Source organism: Adelges cooleyi, unplaced genomic scaffold (assembly GCF_023614345.1).
Source record: "Adelges cooleyi isolate 19-005CV unplaced genomic scaffold, UGA_ACOO_1.1 ACOO_flye_CR_arks_rails_tigmint_CR_PRNA_1, whole genome shotgun sequence".
Taxonomy (NCBI): domain Eukaryota; kingdom Metazoa; phylum Arthropoda; class Insecta; order Hemiptera; family Adelgidae; genus Adelges; species Adelges cooleyi.
Genome location: NW_026095751.1, coordinates 2945434 through 2964366, shown reverse-complemented (window position 1 = coordinate 2964366; position 18933 = coordinate 2945434). Strand labels below are relative to the sequence as shown.

Genomic DNA, 18933 nt, shown 5'->3' with positions numbered 1-18933 from the left:
CAATAAACTAAAATGAAGCTGTGAGTTGTGAGTACAAAAATAATTGTATTCAAGCCATGGACGACGAAATAAGTTCATTGCATACTAATTACACCTGGACGTTAGTGCCAACTCCAGTAGGAAAGCGTGTGTTAAATAGTTCCTGGGCTTACAAAATCAAGTACAATGTTAACGGGCAGGATGATAGATTTTAGGCACGATTAGTTGTAAACGGTTCTCGACAGATACACGGAATAAAATTATAACGAGACATTCTCACCTGTAGTCATATTTGAATCTATCAGAACAATTTTGGCCATAATAGCGTCTCAGAAATTGGTATTATGCCAATTTGACACGGGTACAAAATTTCTTATGGTATGTTAGAAGACGAATTATATATAGAGCAACCGATCGAATATGATGACAATTTAGGTTGAGTTTGCAGATTACGTAAATCGTTGTATGGATTAAAACAATCTCGACGATGTTGGAATTCAAGGTTTAAAAATGTCCTATTACAATTCATTTTAATTCAAAGTAAATATGATTCGTGGGTTTTCACTAATCATGATAATAATGAAAAATTAAATTTTTGGCTATTTTTGTTGATGATGGTCTCATTGCGTCAGCCAGTAAAACAAAAATACAGGTATTATTGTCAAAGTTTGAAAAAAAGGTTAAACTGGTACCATGGATTATTGGACCAGATTTGGCATTTGCAGTCAATTTTGTGTCACGATTTTTGGCAAAACCAACTAATGCTCATTGATCAATGGTCAAACGCATTATGCGTTGCGTAAAACATACAATTTATTACGGATTGGTTTATAAATCTGACAATAATTTAGATTTAAGAATATTCACAGATTCTGATTATGCCGGAGATTTAGAAACAAGGAGATCAACTTCGGCACATTTATTCATGTTGGGGTCATCTACAATTTCATGGCAAGCTCAACGCCAAGCAATGAGGAAAGTCAATTCAAAGTTCAATACAAGAACACAAAAAAAATGTTGGCAGGTATCTTTACAAAAGCACTTCCAAAAGACAGATTTGGGATGATTCGATCAACCATTGGAGTACAGCAGATATCACAGTAGAATATATTAATTTAAGGGAATATTAATTATGGGAGTGTATTGAATTTAATATTATTATGTATTTGGGTCATGGAATATGAGTAAAATATAAGTAACAATTTTTGTATAACCTTATATAATAGTATATGCGAACATTATAGAAATGATTATGTAACGATTGTGATGAGGTGAAACCTTCACTATTCGAAGTTAACAACAATCTGGAGACCAGCTCGCATGTTCGACCCAAGGTTCTTCGTCCGGCTCCCAAGATCTCAGACCTTAACGACAATAAAAACATGAGACATCATCATTTGATCCATCACCATTTTATATGAAACCGGCTTCACTCATAAGTTCTCGCTTTGAAATAAATAATGTGTTGCTACATTTATCAAAAGTCTTGTTACGCGTTTTACAATCTCAAAAGTTTAATGTACAAAAAACATCATTTTTCATCATCATCAATTCATTATTATAATCATTTATTATACACACAATTTATTGTATTAAAATGACTATAGTTTATTTGAAACATGTTTTTATATTGTATATATTAATGATAATATATACATTTATAATATATATTTATTTAATATTATTAATTTATTCTCCCATTTATTTTTTAGTAAACCACTCGATGTTGCTAAAGAATTTTCTATACTAAACAAGATACAAGGTTAAACTAAATTTTGTAAAAATGGGCGGCAAAGCCCCTTTTTATTACTACTTACATGCTTAAAAGTCTTAAAGATATGACACTAAATTTCAAACCACAGCAAGATTTAATGCAAATTAATTTGAATTTAAATAGAATACCGGGAAATACAAAAATTCCGCTTAATGTTAAACGTCCTTAGGGCCTATTGTTATCAGAGGATTTGGATATTATTAAATTCGCTAAGTTTATTGACACTTGCGGATGTGGTTAAAAAAAGTTTTTCAGCCGAGCCTGCAACCATGAAAGAGCATTTACATGTCTTGTTGAAGTACCGAGATAATAAATAATATTATAAATGAGATTATAAATAATGATATAGTATATTAAGAAGCAGTAACAAGCGCTAGTATATTAAAACATCAAATTTCTGGCTTACATTACAGTGTTTAATATTTGGCTTAAAACAATTCATAGAGAATTTGGGCCCTTAAACTGTTTGAATTTATTATTTAGTTCTGATTTGAACGTTGAACGTACAACATATCTCTTATCTCCTATATCTTTCCCTGTCCCCTATCCAGTATCTCCTACCCCCTATCTTCTACCTCTATCTCCCACCTCCGTTTGTAATGCTTTTGTAAAGAACGTTTTTTTCGGTTATGTGCCAGAGTTAATTCCCACCCCCATCCGTGTGTAAACGCTTTTTGACATTTACACGTCTTAGCTCTGGCACATAACCGAAAAAAGCGTTCTTTACAAAAGCGTTACCACATGGTGATGGGGTTGGTGATGGGGATGGGGATGGGAATTAGCTCTGGCACATAACCAAAAAAAGCGTTCTTTATTAAAGGGTTACAAACCCGTTACAGGGGGTAAGAGATAGGAGTAGAAGATAGGGGTAGAAGATGGGTTGGAGATAGGGGTGAGAGATAGGAGGTGGGAGATAGAGGTTGAAGATAGGGGTGGGAGATAGGAAGCGAGAGATAGGGGTAGGGGATAGGAGTAGAAGATAGGGGGTGGGACATAGTGGGTAGGGGATAGGGGTAAGATATAGGAGATAAGAGATATGTTGTACGTTCAACGTTCAAATTAGAACTAAATGATAAATTCAAAATAGTTTAAGGGCCCAAATTCTCTATGAACTGTTTTAAGCCAAATATTAAACACTACAATATAAGCCAGAAACTGGATGTTTTAACATAATAGCTTGTTACTGCTACTTAATATACTATATCATTATCTATAATTTCACCACTACTCTAAATTTATTCGGTACTTCAACGAGACATGAAAATGCTCTTTCGTGGTTGCAGACTCGGCTGAAAAACTTTTACGTTATGGAATTAGAGCCTATTTGCATGAAGCCATTTGCATATATCATTCAATATAGAAACTGAACTGATTTGGGCTGGGTTTTCGAACCACCGACAGCGTACGCGACGGTCTCGCCGACGAACGCGCACAGCGCCAACGAGTGTCCGAAAAACAAAACGAAAAACGGCCCGTACACTTGCGACATGGTCAACACCGCGGTGTCGGCGAACACTTGGCCGTGCGCAATCGACTCCTCGACGTCGTTGTCCCGGTCCCAGCGCTGCATGATTCCCGTCTCGGACAGGCGCGACATGATGACGCCGACCCGGTGCCGGAGCGGCGAGCCCTTGCGCAACAAAAACGTGGACGAATACGACTCGACCGCGCACGTGGACAGCACGTGCAGCCGCCTGGTGTCGTTGGACTCGCGCTTGTACCGTTCCGCGTGGTACAGCAGCTCGCGCCTGGACGCCAACACGGCCGAGTCCCGGGCCGTCAGGATGCGCCGGACGAAGTGGCCGAACTGTTCGGGCGGCAAAATGTGGTACCGCCGGAGCAGCGCCTGGAAATCGTTGCCCGAGCCCGCCGACGAGTTGATCAGGTAGTACATCTGCTGGCGGCCGGTCAGGCTCAGGTCGGTTTTCAGCAGCGACTGTTGGTCGTCGATTTCGGGCTCGGCCTGCGGGATGGTGATCAGGCTGCCCAGGTACGCCTGGTACGCGCTGGTCACCACCAGGCTGTACAGCAGCCAGTTGGACAGGAACACCTGCAGCGGCCACCGCAGCCCAATGGCTTTGGTGACGGGCGCGCCGATGAACGTACCGAACGCGTAGAAAAACACGGACTGCCGGTCGCGGAACACAGACGTCGACGCCTGCCGGGACAGGACGAGCACGACGACGGCGGCGACGGCCACGCTGCCGACGATCAGCAGCCAAGTGACCGGCGAGAATTCCACCACGTAGTCGAGCCAAGCGGACGGGTCACGGCCGATGCCGCTGGGCAGGCCCCAGGTGAAGCAGTCCATTTGGTCTTCCCTGATGAAGTCCACCTCGGACTCGCCGTCGAACATCCGGGTGAACCGCCCGAAAGCCAAGTCGGCCTTGCGCGACTTGACCTGTTCGGCGACCACGGAGCCGACACCGTCGTCGGCCAGCGGCGTTTCGGTGGCCATGTTCGGTCCCATGCGGCCTTGCACCACAGACACCATACCGGTGAAGTTCATCTGCTGCTGGAGGAACCGGACTACGCGCAAACCGGATCCGGTCAACGCCCAACCGGTCGGCGTCTGCACCACCGTGGACACCGGCGGCCTGTGCACGCCCAGACACTTTAACGGACACCTGTAAATATAATTAAAAATATGACAAACATACAATAATCACATTAACTATATTACTTTAACTTGAGTGAAAACATTTCTAAGTAAGAAGTATTGATATTTTCATGTCTTTGCTCTGGCACATAACCGAAAAAAGCGTTATCAAAAAAAAAAAATGGGGATGAAGATGAGGTTGGGCGTGGGAATGGGGCTGGGGTTGGGGGTGTTAATTAGCTGTGGTGCATAACCGAAAAAAAGCGTAACGAATCAGTATCAGATAGGAGATATGTTGTACGTTCAACGTTCAAATTAGAACTAAATGATAAATACAATGTAATTTAACAGGTCGAATTATTCAAGCCAGATTTTATGAAAACACTAAAAAAAAATATTAGCCAGAAATTTGATTGTATGTAATTTTTTAATCTTCTTGGCTATATGCTGTAACTGGAAGCTTTATGGAATATTTTTTTATACGATCTGGCCAAAAGTAACTTAACATATAGAATTTGGGCTCTTAATTTATTTTGTATTTTACGCAGTATAAAAACTACTTTCTTTCGTCACTTTTACTCTGGAATTTGTCTGTAACCTTTCGACTTGTGTGACTCGCTAACTAACCTAACCTATTTATCTCGAAATATATTCGGTACTTCAACGCGACATGAAAATGTTCTATCGTGGTTGCAGCCTCGGCTGAAAAATGACACTTTTATCAATAGGCTTTAAGTGCTCTACAGTATTTTCCCAGACAACTTTGCTTTTGCTGGTAATAGACGATATCGTTGTTTTTGACGTTAATAACATTTACAATTATAAAAAATTAATTTTTTTTTTGTTAGCTATTATTTAAATAAAATTTAAGTAAGAAAATGGTAGTGGCTTTATTCCGCCAAAACCGTACCATAATAAATTTTCTAATTAATATTAGTCGATGCAGTGCCCTATATGAAGTTTCCTAGAAAATAAACGTCTTATAATATCAGATGGATCACCTGGTATAATACATGGATTATGGCGTAATAGACTTATTACAACATGAAAATAAAGTTGATTGTTTTCATATAATTATATAATTCAAGGAGTTTATTAGTCAAAGGTCAGAAAATATAGGAAATCCCCATCTGTAATGAATAATAATAAATGATTTCTATAAAATATTGTTGGTATAAATACAATGAAAACGAGTGGATATAATTCGTGGTACACGTTTAAAACGTTATGAGTGGAGAATCCCTAAAACCATTACTACCATTTAAAATCAAAATAAGTTTATGCTTTTACAATTATTTCAAAATAGCTATTATATCATAATAATGTTTTTTCCCGGTGTAGATTTCGCTACACACGCAGAGCTTGTTAGTGTTTAATCAGTAACTTTATTCACCTATTCGACTATTTCACAACGACTGTTGGAATGTAAACAAATGACAAATGCCTGTTGGTATCATAAAGTTTCAATTGTATTATTGTATTTTGGCAAAAACAAGTTGTTTTCATATTTTGTTCTGTCCGTTGTGTATTTAATTGTTTGAACAATTTTTCTGAAGTTATACTGTAGCAATGTAAACAAACGACAAATACCTACGAGTGTTGTTTGTTACAATATTAAAAATTTTACAATTAAAAAAAAATTGTAGTTTTAGTTTTTTATCGAAACAAATTTTTATTCAAATTATTTCAAAATAGCTATCACATAACATATTAATATCACATACACACACACGCTATTCGATTTGACCAACCTAACGTTAAGCACAGGTCTTTCAAGGTGTGTCTAGCCAGCAAATCCCTAATGCTTAAAGACTACACTAAATCCATGCTCTACTAACTCACACTAGACTCCAATTGGACAGCGACAACTAATTCGATTGTTAGTAGAATTTGAAACTATATCTAATTATAGTTAAAATTAGACGAGTAGTTATTATAGGTTTTATAATATTATTTTTCATTACTTTATAATACAGATACTATATTATATATATATATATATATGAGTAGTGTAATTTTTAATAAATCATAAACAATAATTAACTAGATAAAAACATAGCAAGGAAAAACATCTTCGTGAAAGCACATACATTTTAGACATATATTATTCTACCATAGAAAACTCCAGTCTGAATCATTTTTTTATTTATTAGAACTAATTAAACATTCTTCTATTAAATACATAGGAAAAATCCTCACATAAATACAGGGTATAAGGCCACGGCGAGTACATGTTGTTGAAAGGAAATTACATAATTTTGGTCGATTATAGTTATAACGTTTAAATATAATTCGTATACAGTTGCATTGTTTCCGTTGGCCAATTTATAGTTTGTAAATACACTACGTATCAGCTGAGATTTGTCAACAGGAATATCATCAGTAAGTAAGTCCATCTTTTTGGCTTCTCTCGATACAGTATAGTATTCGCTGTCCGTGAGTGCTTTCAGACACAAGTAGCTGGGAAGAAAATGTTTGTAGGATCCGTCTGGGAATGTCGATTCAAACATTTTTTCCAGCCGTTCTTTGTTTTTGTTTAGAATCGTCAATATATGTGTGTTGTCTTTATTTTTTAAAGCCCATCCATCAGTCAACAATGATGTTAATTTCTTTAAATTTATCATCTATTGCATGTTTGTCCCGATATATACCGAGGGTCAGCTAAAGGAAAGGATCGGTTTTGGCGGAAGAGGATCGCGCCCATTAAAATATGTTGTTATAATACCTTCTGAATTTAAATCGAGTAACACGCGGTACTAATATGAGTACCAAATCTATAAAAAATGTTTTTTAGCTTCGATGCAAAGCTGAGTATGTATTGTTTTTACATTGATGTGATTTTTTTATATATTTAGCACATATATACATACATGCACACAATTTTACCTGATCTACAAACGTAGAACACAAATCTATAAAGGTGTGTCTAGTCAGCAAAATTCCTAATGCTTAAGGACTACACTAAGCCACGTACTACTAAATCACACTAGACTATAATTGGCCCACAAAAACTAATTCGACTGATAGCCACATTAGAAAAACTTTATCTAGTTATAGTCAAAGTTCGACAAGTAGTTATAATATGTTTGATAATATTATTTTTCTTTATTTTGTAATAAGTATACTATGTTTTACATATGAGTAGTATGTTTTAAATAAACATAAATTTATTAGATAAAAACATAGCAAAAAAAACATCTTCGTAAAAGCACATACATTTTAGGCGTATATTGTTCTACCATAAAAAACACCAGCCTAAATCGTTTCTTTATTTTTAGAACTAATTAAATAGTCTTCTAATTAATGCATAGAAAGAATACTTTAAAAAAGGATTATAGGTTATTACGTATAAAATAAAGTTAAAATGCATAACAATTTTATTTGTAATAACATTATTACAATAAGAACAAATATATCGTTCATTAAAACTTACACATCCATTCAATATAAAATATTACATATTTATTCAACAAATAATTATGTATGTATATAATTTTTGCTTAATTAATGTTGTTGTACAAATATGATTACTCTAATGTGAAAATATTTAAACAATTTAATTTACGTTTTAATTACTTTATTATTGATATATGTATAAGTATATTCTTAAAAGGAAATCATTTTCTCAATCATCTATTGCGACTCTGTACTTTTTTACCTGTTAAAAACATAATTTCAAATAAAATCATTATATTAATTTTGTGCAAAGGTAATTTTACCATAAAATTAAACGTAATGACCTAAAAATCTTCTCAGTTAAAATCATTATTTTATACGAAAACAATTTTTAACGGCAAAACACTCGTACATAAAATAAATACTCAAAAGGAAGCGTTCAAAAAAGATGATCCTAAACAGATGATTTTCATCATTAAAGTGTATAAAATTAAAATTGGGCAAATAAGCATCTAGATCCTAACTGTTTAATAAAAAAAAAATATAGCACTACATTTGTTATTGAAGAAATTAAATGCTTTATGCTCATCTATATTGTGATTAACTGTGCCGTTGGTGTATTATCAGTTGTATTTATCTTGTTAATAGCTCTGTGACCTAAAATAAAATAATAGTTTTGTTATTACATAGTTATAACATAATCCATCAAAGTTAAAATTGATGATTGTTTTATTAAATATCTAACATTCGGTACAAGACGAAATTAATGTTTTATTTTTAAATAAAAATATCAGTTGTAGTAAATATGAATAAAAGTAAAACGTTTGCATGAATAAATAAATAAACGATTGATTACAAACATTCCTGACATGTAGGTTATTTTTAAGTATCTTACCTATCTTCTCCATGTTGAGTAAGTCCAATGGTTGTTTATTAAACATGTTTTCATGGTCATACGCTTCCAGTACCATTTTGAATTTATTTATGTGATTTTTCAAACTGTCAACATACAAACCGACATCACTGATTTGACCTTTGATGGCATCAACAAGTTTATACATTTTTATTTTTTCACATATATCAAATAATTCCATATCAATATGATATCGTATGTTATTTAATTCCATTGGCTTGGAATACACGTCAAAATGTGTATTTATCCAATTTCTGTCGGGTATTAAATGTAGAATCGCTTTTTGCGGAAATTGTATAAAAGCTGCTATATCAGTAAACACATTATTGAGATGTTCTTGTACGCTACTGGGAAAAATATGATACTCGATTAGCTTCTTTATATGACCCAGTAAAATAGTTCCATTTGTATTCTTTTCTGACTCATAAAGTCCTACTCTTGTTTCAACGTTGCCAAATTTATTATCGCCAGGATAAAATAATTGTTTAAAACCTATGAGATATGTACTCACACACATAAATACAGGGTATAAGGCCGCGGCGAGTACATGTTGTTGAAAGGAAATTACATAATTTTGGTCGATTATAGTTATAACGTTTAAATATAAATCGTATACAGTTGCATTATTTCCGTTGGCCAATTTATAGTTTGTAAATACACTACGTATCAGCTGAGATTTGTCAACAGTAATATCATCAGTAAGTAAGTCCATCGTTTTGGCTTCACTCGATACAGTATAGTATTCGTTGTCCATGAGTGCTTTCAGAAACAAGTTGCTGGGAAGAAAATGTTTGTAGGATCCGTCTGGGAATGTCGATTCAAACATTTTTTCCAGCCGTTCTTTATTTTTGCTTAGAATCGTCAATATATGTGTATTGTCTTTCTTACTTAAAGCCCATCCATCAGTCAACAATGAGTTAATTTCTTTAAATTTATCATCTATTGCATGTTTGTCCCGATATATACTCAGTTCTGGATCACCACAACCGCAAGTCTTAATAAAACTGCATAGTGAGTCTTTTATTTGTGTGAAATAATATCTGTACCCTCTGATATAACATGGCTCTGCGCCACCAGGATTTTTTACACTAAATGTATTTTTTGTGTATCCTTGTAAGTACAAATTTATTTGCATTAAATCGTGCGGTGGCTTTGAATGTGGTGTCATATCTTTAAGTTTTTTAAGCATGAATAAGACAATGTTTCCTTGGGACCGAAGCTGTTCATCATAAATGTTTATATCATCGATATGAGCATTATTTGTTGCAGCGTAATCTGAACCTAGGTAAGGAGTTACTCTAAATTTATTTTCGAAAAACTTTCCAGTCAATTTAAAATAATATAGCATATACCTTGAGAAATAGCAATGTAGCTTATGCGCATCTGTTGTAGAATCCGTATTGATGAATGAAACATTATGTAACGCTATCAATAAAACAACAATACAATTTATTTTAAATGAAATGTTCATCATTACACGTTTTGACTTCAGTAAAAATTAAATACTTTTAAATTTTCCACAACGTTTAACACGTATACAAGTTAATGTTCCAATTTTGCACTGTTAGGATATATGGTACATTTTCTGCGTAAAAACATGTGAAGTTTTACTTATTTGGTCGTTACACTATTTTTTTCAATATTTGTGGAAGCCTGTTTTTATAAACTTGCAATAGCAAAAATACCGGATGATTCATTTAATGCCCTACACCGTTTTTTCTCAAAATAATTGATTCTATGTAGATTTAAAAATATTTTCAGAGCTATACTAACTTTTGAAACTTCAATGGTACGTATAATACATTTTATTACTTTTTTAAATTAGGAATAATTTGCTGCAATTGTACTCACCCGCATGAATAGTTATTCAAAAGTGGTTATCGGCCAGTAGAAATTTTCAGTACGATAATTTCAGCACAATTGATGATTAAGACAATTATTTCCTTTTAAGAATACTTTTATCGATAAGAAAATATTAAAAACTTCAATTAAAATGTTTAAGTATTTTTACATAAGAGTAATCATATTTGTATAATAAGTTTAATAAAGCAAAAAAAAAAATATATATATATATATATATATGTCTGTATATAATTATTTGTTGAATAAAATATATGTAATACATTTTATTGAAAAAATGTTTAAGTTTAAATGAACTATAGTTCATTAAAGCTTACACATATATACTATACATTTGATTTATTATAATAATGTAATTATAAATACAACTATTCTACACTTTAACTTCATTTAACAAGTCACATAATTACCTATATGTTGAGACAGTAAGAAAAAACTATTGAGTTAAAAACAACGTACAGTTTTTGTTACAAAAAATTAGTACTCATATTATATTACGGTATTCGTATTGTAAAGAAAAATAATATTATAAAACATATTGTAACCACTATTCCAACTATAAATATAATTAAATATAGTGTCTAATTCCGGTCACATTCTAATGAGTAGTCGCTAGTCAACCATAGTCTAGTGTTATTTAACATTAGTTGGCTGTGGTGTAGTCCTTATAAGCATTAGGCATTTGCTGGGCAGACAGTGTCACAAATGTCTATTGGCAATAGGAAATAGGAGGTCAATAGGAAAATCTGTGCATCACGCTGAACGTTACCGTAGAAAATATGTAAGTGTGGCGTGATCTAGCGGTTGTTTTTTGAATGGAAGGACTGATAAATAATTATCCGATAAGGTATTAAAGATAAGAGGTTAGAGATAAGTGATAAGAGATTAGAGATAAAGATAATAATAATAATAATATAAACATACATTCAAATAGATGGTCGACAAATGGAATTTTTCGATAGCAGCCGTTTGCGAAAATTCTGTCGTCTTTAGTAAACATAATCCTATTTCGGTCGCCTTTATTCATTTGAAAAGTCACATTAAAAAAAAATAATTAAAGAAATCACTAAACTTTATTAAAACAAAATTATCGTTTGGGTAGACGTTAAAGTAATGATTATTATTATAGTTTATTTATCGTCCAGGCAATTCCGATTTGTCCGTTGCTAAGCAAGTTATCATCATAATCGGGTTATCTACACACTAATAATAATACAATATATTATCAATCGAAAAAATACAAAATAAATTCAAACATATCGAATTAAAAATCAACCCAATTGTATCATTGTAAAAATGCCCGCTTATCGACTCGCGGTGTACATTTCACCAACCACTCCGATGAAAAATATCCTCGAATTCTTTAAACTTGATCTGCTCGCTTACAGTCATTGGAAACTTGACAACTCCCTCTTTCATTCAAGCCCTACCAGAGCGCTGTAGGTCCAATACTTCACAACCTATAGCCGTTTGAAACCCCACCAATATTTTTGATACACCCTGTATATAAAAGAGTGGAATCATAAAAGGCTTCAAGTGCCATTTTTCCCAAAAATTATTTATTCAGCCAAAAAATATGTATATGTTCCAACGCCAATGTAACGCAATAAGGCAGAATATTCCTCGTCGATTGGCACTTACAGCCTTTTTTGATTCCACTCTTTTATTTATTTTAATAGGTTTTTAAAAAAATGTATTAAATTTTGTATAAATATAGGCTATAACTACTAGTAATGACACTGTAAATAAAAAAAAAATGTAAAATATTTTGGATTTCAAACAAAAAAAATGTTTAAATCAGAAAATTAGAAATGTGGGTATACTTAAATTGACATTTACTCGGTAATAAGACATATGTGTGCCTATGTATCCGCTTGTAGTGTGGATACTCTTAACTGAGTTTACTCCGTTTTGTAATAAAACGGGAAAAAAAGATTAAAAATAACAGCAAAATTTTTTTTTTAATAATTTAAAAAGGCATTGATTTGATTAGAATTTTATTTTCAGTATTAATTCACCGTATTTTTCATATACAAACTATTAAAAACATACAAAATACTGTTTCATTAGCAGATAATAACATCGGAATTGTATACAATAAAGCTGAGATAGAATTCTTCTTACACATAATTGTATTATTATTGCTATTGTAATTCTACATAAATTTTTGCAACGGGCTTCCACAAATGTTTAGACAGACAATGTCTGAGCACCATACCAATAAGTAAAGCCACACATGTGATTACACACTAAAAGTATTACATTTTCCAACAGTGGAATAGTGGAACATTAAGTTGTATACGTGTTAAACGTTGTGGAGAATATAATAGTTTTTAATTATTGTACTTAAGGCAATTTAAAATGAATTGTATTGTAGTTGTATTGATATTGTTATACAATGTGTCCATGTATCAATCCATCAGCAGTTCGGATTCTACGGAAGATGCGAATAAGCAACATTGTTATTACTCAAGGTATATGATATATTATTTAAAATTAACCGGAAGGTTTTTCGAAAATAAATTTCGAGTAACTCCTGACTACAGTTGTGGCTCTACTACAGCGGATAATGCTAATATGGATGACATAAACATGTATGATGAACAGCTTCGGTCCCAGGGAAACATCATCTTGTTCATGCTTAAAAGTCTTAAAGATATGACACCAACAAATTTTAAACCCCCGCAAGATTTAATGCAAATTAATTTGTACTTAAACAGAATACTGGGAAATACATTGATTACGGCTAGTGAACTGTATACAAATGGTGAAGTGGCCTCGGGGCCTTGTTATATCAGGGGATATAGATATAATTATTCAAAAATGATAGATTCTCTATGCAAGTTCGTTAACACAAACGGATGTGGTAACGGTGTGTACAGTATGTATCGGGACGAACATCCGACGGATGATAAATTCAAAGAAATTAACTCATTGTTGGCTGAGAAATGGCCGTTGACGTTGAAAACCAACGAAAAATTATTGAAGATGCTAAACGAAAACAAAGAACGGCTGGAAAAAATGTTCGTGTCAACTGGCGGAGATAATTCCTACATGAATTTTCACCCCAACAACTTGCTTTTCAACGGTCTCATGATCTACGAAAACTTTGCTAAATCGAGTGTAGACAAAACGATGGACTCACTTATCCGCAATGTAGTCACAAATTATGAATTGGCCAACGGACATAATGCGACTGTATACGATTTATTCATAAACGTTAACACTATATTCGACCAAAACTATGTGATTTCCTTTCAACAACATGTACTCGCCGCGGCCTTATATCCTGTACTTATGCGTGTGGGTACATATCTGATGGGTGTAAAAATATTATATTATCCCGGAGACGTTAAATTCGGCGACGCAGAAACAAGAGCAGAACTATACGAGACAGAATTGAACACAAATGGAACTATTTTACTTGGTCATATCAAGTGCCTAATCGAGTATCAGATTTTTCCCACAAGTGTACAAGAATATCTCGATAATGTGTCAGGCCGGATTGGCGATTTTATAAATTTGCCAAAGAAAGAGATTCTACATTTAACGTCCGACAGATTGCTGATAGATAAACTTTATGACTTGTGTTCCGAGCCGATGAAATTAAATAACATCCGATATCATATTGACATGGAACGTTTTGATAACAGTGAAGGGAAACATATGAAAAACCTTGTTGAAGTCATTAAAACTGAAATCGATGATGTCGGTTGGTATGTTGGAAGTTTGAAAAACCACACAAATTCATTCAAAATCGTACTTGAAATGTATGACCACGAAGACATGTTAAACGATCCCCCTTTGGACTTATTAAATGAATACACAATAGGTAAGTTATATAAATCCTTTATGTGTATCTTTATGCGAACGCAGACATTCCGTTTTACTATTAATACAATTTACTACTATTGATTTATTTTTCTACCATAAAAGCATTTTTCCTATTCTCATCTTATTATATCTGATGTCATACAGCATGTAGGCGTTTAATAATGTTCAAATTTATTTTGAATCATTGACGTTTGCATCAATAGTGAGCTGTACCTAATGTTTGATAGTTTTGATAATAAATTGAAAACAATCAACTTTGATGAATTATGTTACAAGCATTTAATAACAAAATTATTATTTTACTGTAGGTCACAGAACAACTATTAAGGCAATTAATATTGATGATTCACGCACCAATGTGTTACCATAAAGGTGAGCATTTAATATTTTCGTAATTTTTATTATTATTCAACATTTGAGATCTATCTACTTATGTTTCAAATTTATATTGAATCATTAAAATAGTTTTTAATGTTCAAGATCATTTTTTTACAAGGCTACATTTTAAATTATTTATTTTATGTGCGAGTATATCATTACCAAAACTGTTTTTAGAGATTTTATAAATCAAATATTTCAATTGAGAACGATCAAGCTATAACATTTAATTCTAAGATAAAGTTAGCCACAATTGGTGCACACAATTAAAATACTGATTTTATTTGATATTATGTTTTTAACAGGTAAAAATATACGGATTCCCAATTGATGATTAAGAAAATCATTTCCTTTTCAAAATATTCCTTTAAATGCAAATTAAAATGTTTAAATATTTTAACAATAGAGTAATTTCTTAAAGCAAAAAAAAAATAATTATAAATATACATATAATTTTTTGTTGAATAAATATGTAATATATTCTATTGGAAAAATGTGTAAGTTTTTACTAGTTATTTATTTGTTTTTAATGTAATAATGTTACATTAAAAAAAAAACTATTATACAACATTAACTTAATTTTATAAGTCATACAATCACCTAAAACCCTTTTGTAAAAAATATCAAGGATGTCTAAAAAAAACTTATATTATACCCACTAGTCCAACTTTAATTATAATATAGATATAGTTTCTAATCCGACTAACAATCGAATTAGTAGTCACTGGCCAATTATAGGTTAGTGTGAGTTAGTATCAGTTGGCTGTGGTGTAGTCCTTAAACATTAGGCATTTGCTGACTAGACAGATCTTGAAAGACCTCTGCTCTACGTTAGGTTGGTCAGGTAAAATAGTGTGTGTATATTGTATGTGATACAATTGCGTACAAGACAATATTAACGCCCAACGTTGCACGAACGAATTTTCTTTTATTAATTATTTAGTAAAAAATAATTGTATTTATGTTAATAATGTTGTGATGATAAATTGTATCTAATAAATAGCACAATAAGCGTTTTAAAAGTGGCACATTTCAAAAGTTAATTGATAACCAGACTGAAATCTTGCTGTCTGCCTAATTAATGTATTTCTCTCTCTCTCTAATGGCGCATTTTAATTTTGTAATCTAGCGATAGAAATATGAAGATATTTATTAGAATTCTTTAACACCGACCGTGGATTATGCCAGTCAAACCCGTTGACTAATGCACAGCACCTGTTGTGTGTCTGTTGCATAACCGACGGAACCCATTAATATTTATTTTGACCATTAGCCGGAGTTGTTGTTATAAAATCGTATTATAGTTTACCACACGGTTTAACGAAGCACGTAAAAAAATAATAATAATGAAAAATTATTATTATAAAATATTCCAATCGAACGCACAACGGCTCTGCCACAACTATTTTAAGCCTATTGAAAAATATAATGTACCAGAAAATAATATACATTATACTAAAACGCACTCGGTTTGTTCTTATTCAATTTCCTAGCGGTCACTAATTTTTAATTAAATATATGGTAATTTCGAAAAAAACAAAATATAAGAGAAAACCTATTAATTAGGGGACAGCAAATAGAAAAGGTTCAAAAGTATAGCTATCTCGGTACACGGGTAAATGAGGACTAAGAACATGGGATAGAAGTTAAATGCCGGATTGAGATGGCCAGAGGTGCATTTGTAAAAAAAAATTTAAGATATTTTAATGTCATGATTTTTCACTGGGCACTAAGATTAGAATATTAAGATGTTACATCTTCCCTAATTTATTATATGGAGCCGAACCATGGACATTAACTGAAACATTAAGTAAGAAAATTGAGGCATTGGAAATGTGACTATACCGTCGTATCCTAAATATCTCATGGACAGATTGAGTATCCACGTGTTTGTACTACAAAGAATGCAAAAGGAAAAGGAATTACTGAGGACTATAAAAACACGGAAATTAGTATACCTGGGTCACATAGTGAAGATATGGATTGTTGCAACTTATGCTTCAAGGAAAAATAAAAGGCAAGAGAAGTGTTGGTAGACGAAGGATATTTTGGTTAAAAAATCTCCGGGACTAGTTTAGTACAACAACAATTTAACTATTTCGTTCATCGTTAGAAAAAGAAGCAATATTCAATAACGTTTCCAACATCCGAAACGGATAGGAACTTAAAGAAGAAGAAGAATTAGATCTAAGTAGCTAAAAATTGAAAAAAAATTCAAAATTTTAGAAATTTCATTAATCAGTGTGAAATGATTCTTTTTTAATCTGACACATCAAACTATACTGTTTTGATTCATGACTCTTTTTTTATGATATACAAGTAGTTTCAAGATTTGGCATTTCACTTAAAAGGGCTATATTTAAGGCCTATAACTTTTTAGGGCTCGAACTGGAAATTCTGAAATTACATAGCACTTATTTAGATGTATATTGAAAATACAGTTAAAGTTTGGTAACAGAGACTTATTTTTACTGGGAGCCGTAAGAACTTGAATTTTTCAAACTTCATGATTTAGATCTAATTTACAGACAAATTTTTAAAAATTGTTTTCTTCACTTCTCGATTTTATAGAATTATCTGCATAGGATATACAAACTTAAGGCATTTAGAAAATCCACTCGCACTCGCATCGGGTGATTTGGCATAGATTGACTCGGAAGAGAACCGGCCAGCAACATAACTCACACTTGCTGATTCGATATAACAGTAGCAGACTCAGTTGTCAATCTCCTGATTTTATAGGAACACACTAATCCTGCGATCAGTCCAATTTTCCGAGCAAATCCATATTACCGTCCAAAAAAAAAACCCAAAAAATATAATAAGTTTCCAGTTTCTGTGGGGAAAGGGTCGATAATGGGGATTTTTGTGTTAATGAAGGGAAACTATAACTATCTCTACGGTATAGAGACTTGGTAGTTAGTTTAGCCTCATTAGTGGAGCGCAGGCGAATTATGGGTGCAAATTTCTCGAAAGGACTGTTAACTGGTAGAGTAGACTCTCCAACCTTACAGTCCTGTATACATTTTAAAGTTCCACGACGCACCTCTCGTTCCACTACGAATTTTCATATCCCGTTATGTACCACCAATTACTTGTTAAATGAGCCTATAAGACATATGATGTCTAATGCCAACACCTTTCTTGTTTAACCACTTATAAATTCATATTTCAGCATTTTGTAATCTCTACATTTGTTTGTTTCTGGATAATATTTGAATGCAAGTGTATACCCGTTGTTTACTCGTTAATTGTGCCAGAAGGACTTAGCCCGTATGTTCATAATAAATAAATAAATGAATATGAACTGATTGATTCATCAGCAGAATCATGAGCAAAAACCTCCTTTTCGCATGTTCACGGATAACAATTTAATTACAATGGTGGACAAATCTCTTATTCCGTGTCTTTTGGGGAATTACACGGATTCTCATCTAAGATGCTAGAAGGATTTTAGCAATTTGACATTGCTGCATGTGCATGTCTTTTGGTACACCTTTGGGAGGTTAGGTTAGGTTAGGTTTGGGGGAAACGTACCTGTGCAAGTCTCTGAGCTTGTTGTCGAGCCCGAACACCGGGGTTTTCTTGATCCACACGTTGAACCCGGCGTGCCACACGTTGATCATGATCGGCGGACCGGCCTGGTCACACCTGGACTCCGAGTACGGGTTGAACGCGTACACCCGCACGCTGCCGGTCTGCAAGGGCACCATGACGGCCACGTCGATGAGCTGATACTGCCAGAAGCTCTCGAATATCACCTGGATGTGGTGCAGGTTCGCCCGGGCGCCGTCCCACAGGATCATGTGCCTGGAGTGGTCGCTGAGCGGCAGCTTGCTCAACACCGGCGCGTAGTCCACCCGCCGCCGGTCGTCCTGCAGGTACACGATCAGGCCGTTGGCCAGCGACAGGTTGCCGTGCGACACCAACAACAGCCTGGGGTGCGCCAGCCCGGCCAACAGCTGCTGGCCCAGCTCGCTGCGCACGACCTCGTCGGCGAACAGCACCACCGGCCGGGATCCCACGTACATGTCGATGATCTTGTTGGCGGAACGGGCGAACAACAGCGAGCGGTCGCTCGAGGCGGCAGAATCGCTGTCCTTGACCAGGACGTTGTACAAGATCCCCCGGGAAGAAGACAAGGCGGCCAACAGTGTGTACACAGCGACAATCATGATTTGGTTGAGCCTTCGATAAAAA

The 18933-nt window shown here is 34.0% G+C and overlaps 1 pseudogene; it reads right to left on the bottom strand.

Moving 5' to 3' along the window:
* Nucleotides 1–767: 767 nt before the first annotated feature.
* On the bottom strand, nt 768–18908 carry LOC126835699 (uncharacterized; annotated as a pseudogene).
* Nucleotides 18909–18933: the final 25 nt, after the last annotated feature.